This window comes from Equus asinus, chromosome 26, assembly GCF_041296235.1.
Source record: "Equus asinus isolate D_3611 breed Donkey chromosome 26, EquAss-T2T_v2, whole genome shotgun sequence".
In the NCBI taxonomy this organism is placed as follows: Eukaryota; Metazoa; Chordata; class Mammalia; order Perissodactyla; family Equidae; genus Equus; species Equus asinus.
In genome coordinates this window covers 36,660,034-36,668,702 of record NC_091815.1, presented here as the reverse complement: position 1 = coordinate 36,668,702, position 8,669 = coordinate 36,660,034, and the positions used below count along the sequence as shown (strand labels likewise).

The window sequence follows — 8,669 nt, the reverse complement described above, 5'->3', positions numbered from 1 at the left end:
TCCTTACCTTCCATCACCTCTACAAACCACGTTGTCTGAATCCTTCATTTTCTTGCTCAGCGTCCACTCAAGATCGGATATGTAAGCCCATTACCGAGGTCCTCTATGCCTCATACTATCACATGACCCAGCCTCAACTCTCAGGCATCCTCAACTCCTCCAGGAACCTAATCCATACCCTGCACCTGTTACACTCAACCCTACATTCCCTTTCTCCTGAGCTCCTTGGTTTACTCATACCCACTCCCCTCCCCAGATACCTCCTGCCCAGTGCCCATTTTGCCTCCTGTCTGATACTCATTATCTCCTCAAGGTTCCATCTTCTCTTCCCACACTCTAGATCTGCCTTGGACCACACTATCTACTTCCAAGATCAGGCTACCCTACATATATTATGCTCCCTTCTCTTTCACCATGTTTTTAACCTCTCCAAGACATGAAGTCTGCTTAGAGTTTTACCAAGAGCTGACTCTTGATATTTTTGCCCCGAACTCCTCATCCCTATTATCTCCTTCATTCCTGTGAAACCCACACCTCTACTTTCCCAGACCTCAATATGACCATACCCTTAACATCCCTGCACACTTTTTCCCCTTGTACCCTCAAACTCAGCAATGCACTTTAAGCCCTCTGTGACATTTGGCATTCTTTTGTCTTTTATCCATCTGCCTTCCCTCTTCCACTGCCCTCTCCATTCTCAAATACCCCAGGTTTTCTTCTCCATGATCTTCTCTGTATATCCTCTCCTCTGTGCCCTTTCCTCTTTCACCCTGCTCCATCACACACCCATGCAAGGCCACTCTCCCAAACACTCCAAATTTCCTAAATATGTTGTAATGACCTAAGGCAGTAATTCCCAAAGCAATTTTTAAGGCTGTATATTATAAATGTTGTTCTCATGAATTGTTGCAGGTTTGGAAGGATTGTAAATAATGGATAGCCCCCATTTTCTGGAACCTAGAGGTATAGAGATAATTCTTATTCTGTATATGAACATGTCATCAAGACACACACACACACTCTGACTGTGTAAGTCTATTTTATTAAAGGTTTGTGACTGTGTAAGTTTGCGTAAATGTGTGTCATGAGTGTTTCTGAGTATAAGAGTGAGTTTGTATGTGCTGAGTATGTGCATGAATATTTGTGAGTTCACAACCGAAGTTGTATGTGTGACCATATGTGTATAATAAGTATGTAAGTATATGTGAGTGTGTGAGTGTGGATGCACGTGTGTGTTTGCATCTACATATAAGTGTGTAAATGAGTTCATGTTTGTGTGCAGTCTGGGTAGCTCACCATTATGTCTCTACCTCCTGACTTGAAAGTGGCTGTAATTGTATAGTGAACCTGCATCAAATGTGGATTTGTTTACAGGCAAAACCAAAGGATCCATTTCAACTCCTAATTTATGTTTCTTAATTATCAAAGCAGCAAAGGCTTATTACAAAAATTAAGGAAAAGAAATCTGCAGAGTACTATGGCAACCACTTGATACTGCTCAAGTAAGTACTTGAGCATTGGCTCCTCTGCTTGCTGCAAGAATGGGAGAATTTGCATGTTGAGCCATCTTATGTGTTCTTTTATTTGTAAGGAACTCTTTTAGAACTTTCTCAACTTTCTTCTGTGTATTTTGTTCTGTTTATAATTCTTATCATTAATGGAGGTCCGTAACAGTAAAGTCTATTTTATTCCTAAATTTTTATATTAATTGGCATTGAGTTGTGCAAATGAGTCTAAATTAATTAACTTTGATTTGTGCAAGTGATTTCTACAGTGAGTTATTTCCATCAAGTTCTTCCTTTTACTTACATCTCTTTGAAAATCCTTCCCGGGTATTCTGTCTCATTTTCTTTGTCTGCTAGTAACTTAAATGACAGTTCAGCTCAGTGGAAAGAAGATTAGGCAAGAACTAGACATTGGGTAGAAGAACTTTCCAAGAAAATGAAGAATCCAGTGAGACAGACAGACTTTCAGCTAGTCCCTCACATGACAGACCTCAGCATTTCCTGTTCTCCTCCATGTGAGACCTTGTCTGCCTTCAGGGATAATGGAAAAGAAAGAGCCTCTCAAAAACACTCCAACATTCTCCCCTAGGAGCGCTAACCAGAAGCTTGTAATTGTTTTTGGTAATTAACAACTTGGAGAGAAGTTTTCAGTAAAGTTCTCAGCTCCCAAGCCTGCACTCCCACTGCTGTCACAGATGAAATAATTGCACTTCTGAGGGGAGGGGAGGTCACAGGATCACAAACCCATATATCAGGGTCTGTCTGCCACCCTCCCACACACATTCTGGCCATAGTGACCATCACACTGAGCCCACTGTCCAGGCCACAGAAAGGAGCTTGGTGAGTAATTTCCATTTCAGTCTGGGAGGCAGAGTGTGTAAGAGAAAGGCATAACAAGAGTCTGGGTGAGTGATCATATCAGAGAAAGGCAATCATCTGTGTATTAACCTGGTTCAGTGCCAACGCCTTGAAGAAAGGTGGAATAATTCTGAGGTATGAGTGAGCTGGTAAAGAGAGATGAGGGTCCTAGACCCTGCACCAATGCCTGAGGGCCCCTAAACTAATTTAGGGTAGTCCTCACTAGAAGTAATTGTTGTGGCTTAACCTGAGTGGTAACAAAACCTGATTTTTAAGGTGCTTAAGGATGTAGTTGTAAAATCAGTCTGCTGTTCAGTCTACCTTATAGGAATCATAGACTAAATCTGCAGGTTGCTAAAGGTGCACCTGTCATACCTCCACATTTTTAATAAAGAGTAGAATGGATCGACAGGAATCATGTGATCCAGGGCAGAAAGTATATCCAAATAGTAATTGCTTGAATGGAAAGGTTTGCTCTAACCTATGTGTTTAAGCAATTAATAGAGACAGTCATTGTGACTCTACTGAAAACTTCCATAGTCTGTTGATTATGGTGAGGCTATTGTCACTCCTAATGTTAGGAACTGAACAGTGGAAGAACAGTTAACATAATAATCCTAAGTATCAGACAGCAGCTGTCACTGTCATATCATGTTGATTCTACTCATTCAAAAAATGTTCTAATATCAATCCAAATATCTAGTATCTTAATGTAGAAAATGCACAAGAATAGGTGCCTTGCAGATGCTGTTTTGCATATGTGTCTTGCATGCTAATATCATTCACAAATCTTAGTTCCTTGCCAATAGTTTTACTTAACTCAGGTGTTAATAAATAGATAAATATATCATCCAAAATTAATAATCATTTACTTTCTGGCTTCCACTATTTTATCATGTGTTAGGATTTTACGTTCCACAGTTTATGGCATTACACGTAATTACTCAAAAATTTCTGTGACTCGTGCCATTATACTTGTGTTTTTCATATAAAAGCAAATGAATCTTTCCGTGGCCATTCTAAAGTCAAGCCACTCTTATATTTATTACATGAACTTGTCACGGGGCAGGTTCCCGCAGCGTTCTTCTGCCAGCAGTAGAGCTACACTTATTAAGATATCTAAAGCTTTACTCATGATTAATATTGGCCTATAGAATAAAGCTTTACAAATAAATGGAATATCGTTGTAATGAAACTATAAAATTTCACTAGTCTAAAAATCAAATGGCAAGGTATAAGATCCAAACTAAATACAGATCTGGATTATTTGATGAACACAGCTAACTGTCTTTTTAGCAGAGTATGGTAGTTCAATGCACTATCATTGTTACCAACGCAACGAGTTTCAAGTCCACACCCTACCCTAAGCAGCAGATTTTGACAAATAGTTAACCTCTCTGTGTTACCTTCGACTCATCTTTATAGTTAAAAGCGCAGAAGTGCATGCCTCATAGATCTGTAAAGAAGGAAGTTACCATGTATACGGCCTTCCCAGGAGTGATTTCACATTATAACAGCTCCTTAAATGTTATACATTCAAACTTTGGAAACCTTTTACTACAGGAAAAACATTAAGTAAATGTTTCCAAGAGGGAAATAATATGAGTGGAGAACATTGTATTTCAGTTGAAATGATCCATGTAGCCAATGCCTATTATTCCCATGCAGGAAACTCTAGCTCAGAAGACAAATACCACTGACTGGGCACTGACAGGATGGCCAACAGGGATTTGGCAATAGCAGTGATCTTCTTAACACAGATTGTGGTGGGGATCCTGGGCAATGCCTCTCTTCTTTGCCATTATATCATCCTTTACTTCACTCAGTCCAGGTTAAGGTGCACAGATTTGATTCTTAAGCACCTGATTGTAGCCAACTTCTTAGCCCTCTTCTGTAAAGGAGTCCCTCAGACAATGGCAGCATTTGGGTGGACAAATTTCATCAGTAATTTTGGATGCAAATTTTTTATATTTCTTCACAGAGTCGGGAGGGGAGTGTCCATTGGTAGCATCTGTGTCTTGAGTGTCTTCCAGGTGATCACGATCAGTCACAGGAACTCCAGGTGGGCAGAGCTTAAAGCAAAAGCTCCCAAGTACATTGTCCCCTCTCTTTTCCTGTGTTGGATCCTGCAAGTGCTGGTAAATGTCATTTTTCCTATCTTTGTAACTGGCAAACTGAGCAAGAAAAACCTGACAAACCACAAAGATTTCCTATACTGTTCTTCTGTTGTTCATGACAAAACCAGTGACTCATTATATGCAGCATTGCTATCAGTCCCTGATGTTTTCTGTTTGGGGCTCATGCTTTGGGCCAGCAGCACCATGGTTTTCATCCTGTACAGGCACAAGCAGAGGGTCCAACACCTTTGTAGGGCCCACATCTCCCGCAGATCCTCCCCTGAGTCCAGAGCTACCAAAACCATCCTTCTCCTGATGAGCACCTTTGTCTACTTTTATGCCCTTGCTTCCATCTTGCAAATTGTTTTGGCTGTTGTAAATAATCCTGACTGGTTCCTGGTGAACATCACTGCAATCACGACCATGTGTTTCCCAACAGTCAGCCCCTTTCTGCTCATGAAAAGTGACTCCAGTGTGTCTAGACTCTGCATTGCCTGGAAAAGGAATATAAAATTCCCTAATCTGGTCAGAAATACATAAGTTGTATATATTTACACAACGGACAATTGTCAATTCATTCATTCCCCCTCAGAGACCTAAATAAAGTGATCAATCACAAGACAATGGTAAACAAAATATCCTGAGCATCTTCTTCAAAATAAACATTAAATCACGATCGTATTGTGATGAAGTATCATTATCATGTAAATATGTGATTAAAGTTTTACTAGTTGTTGCAAAGGGGAAGTTTAGAACTTATGAAGTCATAAACAGCAGGTCTTGAAACTATCTGGATGTTATGGAGAAGTCTTTGAGTGTGTAACTTTTGATGCATTACAGTAAATTTCCCAGAAATGAACTAGGCTAGAATTTCAGGAAAATCTACATGAAAATGAGTCAGCCTGAGGCAGATCATTCCTGAAACTTACGAAATGTAATGTTCTTAGGGAATAAAGAATAGCCTGGGATAGATCTGGAGGGTCAGGTCAGTCTCCGTGATTAGAGCCTTTGGTTGCCAGTTAAGAGTTTTGTACATAACATCCTTAGATAGACGGTGGTCATTTATTTGAAATGTAGTGTTATGCATGGAGATAGCACGTTGAAATCATTTTCTTGTACATTAAAGTAGAAGGAACAAAGGAGAACACAAAATGAAAGTATGCTTCAGCAGGTATTGAAAAACCATCAAGTGCATGTTCACAATTAAAAGACTATTAGGATCTGTAGAAGGCTTATTTTCCTGTATTATGTTAAGATGACTTGAGCATGTTGGCAAGAAAGGGGTTTGGAGATGCGTGGTCATGTGTCTGCAGTAATGAAATAAGTTTATGGTGGAGACTTTCATTAAATTTGGAGCACTTTAGGGAGAACCATTTGAAAGGGAAAGATATAAATCCATTTTGCTTGTTCAGAGTTCGTGGCTTTGAGATTTACAAAAAGCAAAGTGTATCTCCTCAATTTTAGGAATGATTTTAATATGATTCCCTCTGTACATACATTATGAAGCTGATGCAAAGTATTAAGAACTCAGCAGTTTGAGAACAAAAGAATTATTTTGATTTAATGGATATATATATCGAATGTCGTGCCGCAAAGAGAAACTCATATTTTTGGTTCACATCAGAAACTTAAATATTTGCTACATATTAGATCACAAAGAAAGAAGAAACATATATATGTACACACACATCTAAATTTGTGTGTGTCCATATACGTGTGTCTGTCTGTCTGTGTGGATATATGTATGTATACATATACAATCATGTTGTTATCCCTCAAACAATAAGTTGGAATTTTCTTCATTAAGAAAATTTTTAAATAATTCTAATTACAATAATGACAAATCTTACTGTATATGTTATCTGATATACATGTTGCCATGCTAAATTGTTGAGTTGTTTAAAATTCTGTAAAATATAGTTTTCTCTTCACTCCTTTAATTCTTGTATTTTGGCTATATCTCTGGAAAAAATATCCAATGACTATGCTCAAAAATGTTTGACTTTAAAAGAAGTGATTATTCTATTCACGTTACTATAATAATTGATGTATTTGGGTCTGTATGTTTCAAGTACTGGTGTTTTCTCCAACAGCATGGATATATTTTCTTATTCTATCCATGTTAACTTCTTTTCTGTTAACTTTAAGTATACATTTGACCATTTTTCTTTGGAAGTTATATACTTCGTATTTCTTAGTTTTTAACCTAGAAATTTTAGTATAATTTTAAAAACTAATCATCGAGACATTTTATTTATTACCTTTGAACTCCACCTTGACAATGGAAGGACATTAAACCTGAGTTTACTCACAAATCTCACTTTTTTAAATTGGTGATACATATTTTAACCGCTTAAAAATACATGCGCATATCGTAAATGCACAGGTCAATGAAACTGTGCAAACTGAATACATTTCTGTAGGTAGCACCTGCATCAATGAACAGCATGTTGTCAGACCCCTGGAAGCCCCTCTGTGCTCCTTCCAGTCACTACTTCTAGGATCACCACTGCTGTGACATCTAACAGCGTAGATTCCTTTCACCTGTTTTGCCTTTCATATCTAGCCAACAATAGAGCATTAACTCTTTTGTACGTGACATTTCATTACTTACGTTGTCTGTTAATTTTTAACTGTATATTGTTGTGGATCATTCACTGGCATTGCTGTATAAGATTCTATTTTATGAACCTCAAACAATTAATTAAATCATTCCACTGTTACCAAGAGTGATTTTAGAGAAAAAGAATTTCATGGATTAGTTTTTTCATTAGCTCTTGGGTTTCTTGAATTGGCTTTCTAACCTGATTAGATTTAAAGATGGTAATGAATTTATTTCCAGTATTGAAGACAGCACTGATAGTCCGTGGTGTGATCTGGCAATAGAGATATGCAAAATATCTGCACTGGATACTCCTTGTCAACCAATTATAAGATATAAGTACCTGGGTGACTGTGTATACCATACTTTCAAACATTTTTGGAAAAATAATGAATATGATAACATTGGCTGGTTGCTCCTAATGTTGGTGGACGAAGAGGTGAAAGAAAAGGTTGAGCTCAGGGACTCAAATTCCCAGTTCAAGCACCCTTTAAATGACTTGTAGGCTTCTGTGTGTGCCCTGAAGGAGATCTTATCTCCTGTAGCCCCTGGGCTGAGATTGCTGAAAATCAAATGCAGAATCTCATTCTGGGACTGGCTGAATTATAACTGCAAATTGCACTCCCAACTTCACAGGGTGCCTACTGTTAAAGTGAGGGCATTAATTGAGAAAGAATGGGATCCAGTTGATTTGGGATGGGGATGTGTGGGAAAACACTGACAAAACTGGGAACCCTAAGCCCCTAAATTCTGATGAGTCTCTTTGCCAGCGTGATAGTTCCGCTCCCAGTGGAACTGGCCTCTCCACGCCCAGTGAAAGTGGCTTACCCACCACCAGTGGAAGTGGGCCCCTACCTCTAGCAGGGCATCTCCAACCACAGTGGTATTGGCCTTTCAACCTTGTATGAAAGGATTAACCCTACACCGCCTGAGGAAACTTTAATGGCCTCCCCTGAAGCAGTTGCCATGCAAGACAATGTTGATTCTCCTCAGAAACCACTTTCACCATTCCTTCTTGCTTCTAGAACTGTTACTAGACTCAAGTCTCAGCAGACCCCTAAAGGTGAGTTACAAAGTGTGACCCATGAGAAAGTGCAATATACTCCAAAAGAACTACTTGAGTTTTCTAATTTATGTAAGCAGAAATCCTGGCCACATGTCTGGGAACAGATGTTAAGCTACAGGATAATGGTGGAAGAAACATAAAGTTGGATCAGGACAAGCTTACTGATATGAGCTCACTAAACGGAGATTCAACTTTCAAAGTTTCAGCTCATGGAGTTAGACAGGGCTGTAACAGTTTGGTTGGTCAGTTAAAAATGGATCAAAATCCAGTTCAATGTGAAGAAACTGGAAATGCCTAGCTCCTTTAAATGTGACGGAACAGATTCAAAGCCTTAGGGAGACTGGAATGTTAGAGTGGATTTGTCATTTAAGACCTGCTCACCATATTGGGAGGCCCCGCAAGACATACCTTTCACTAATAGTTTAAGAAATACGTCTGTGAGGGGAGCCTCAATATCTTTGAAGACCTACTTGATTGTTCCCTCTAAAACAGATCCTACTTACAGTGGGAACTTTTGCTGC

General features: G+C 38.9%; 1 pseudogene; it reads left to right on the top strand.

Annotated features, from left to right (window-relative positions):
* Positions 1–3,994: 3,994 nt before the first annotated feature.
* On the top strand, positions 3,995–5,020 carry LOC106822638 (vomeronasal type-1 receptor 4-like; annotated as a pseudogene).
* The last annotated feature ends 3,649 nt before the right edge of the window (positions 5,021–8,669 follow it).